The sequence below is a fragment of the Rhinoderma darwinii genome, chromosome 4 (genome assembly GCF_050947455.1).
Source record: "Rhinoderma darwinii isolate aRhiDar2 chromosome 4, aRhiDar2.hap1, whole genome shotgun sequence".
NCBI lineage: Eukaryota > Metazoa > Chordata > Amphibia > Anura > Rhinodermatidae > Rhinoderma > Rhinoderma darwinii.
The window spans coordinates 148681505-148682753 of record NC_134690.1 but is presented as its reverse complement, the minus strand read 5'-3'; positions in this window follow the sequence as shown (position 1 = coordinate 148682753).

Here is a 1249-nt window from a genome sequence, read left to right as displayed (position 1 = left end):
AACTAAGTATTAAGACTAAAGTCAATTCTCTAAACTAGGGGACATTAAACCAGGTGTGCAAGACCAGAGAGACATTATTCTAAACCAAGTATGTAAGACTATCGATGTTACTCTAACCTTGGAAACAACAGGTAAATAAAACTGAAGGGACATCTAGGAGACATTTCTCTGATCCAAATATTGAGAGTAGAGAAATATTACTGTGATGAATGAGACATTACGCTAAACTAAAACTGTGTAAAAGTAAAGAGACATTCATTTAGAAAACGTTACTCTAACCTAAATATATAAGACTAGAGACAAGACTCAGGTGATATGACCATAAACTAAATATATAAGATTGGAGAGACATTTCTCTGATCTATGAGACATTACAATAAACCAAGTATTTATGACATCACTCTCATCTAGGAGACGTTATTCTAAAACGAGAGACATTATTCTAAACCAAGTATTTATGATTAGACAGACATTACTCTCATCTAGAACACATTACTCTAAAACGACAGGCATTGCTCTAAAACAATGTATTTTAGGCTAGTAGCAAGATATTCATCTAAACATTGCGGAGTGGGACACAACTAAAGAAAACGCGTCTGACTAAGACACCGCAATAGAGGGAATGAATGCGATGTACAGATTCATTTTATATATATATATATATACATATACACACACACAAAATACCCGTTGATCACATATATCGATAAATATATAATCGTTTAAGATGAATAACCTCATTATTTTAGGTGGTTCACTATATCAATTTTGTATGTCGCATTTATATGTAAGATACAATTATTTTAGCATGTGTATTTTTAAGAGCCAATGCATACGCATCTACACAATCAATAAGAAAAAAGATGCAGAAATAAAATTGCAAAAAATACCCGTCATAATATTCATGCGCCATTCTGAAAGCTCGAGACTAAATAGGCGCTTGTAATATTAAGCTAACTAACGAATATCTGCACAATCTACAAGAAAAAAAAAAGACCTAGTATATATATATATATATATATACATACATACATACATACATACATACATATTATATATTATGCAGATGCTAACTTCACTATAAAATACCGCAGCGTAAATAGGCCATTCATACTGCCGTACATATATTCGAATTGTAAGGGTTAATTCATTGGTGACAGTACTATAATAGAACATCAATGTCTGCGACATGTTGAAATGCATTATTGTGCAAAGTTCACAATGGCGATTTAACCCCTTCCCTCCAAAA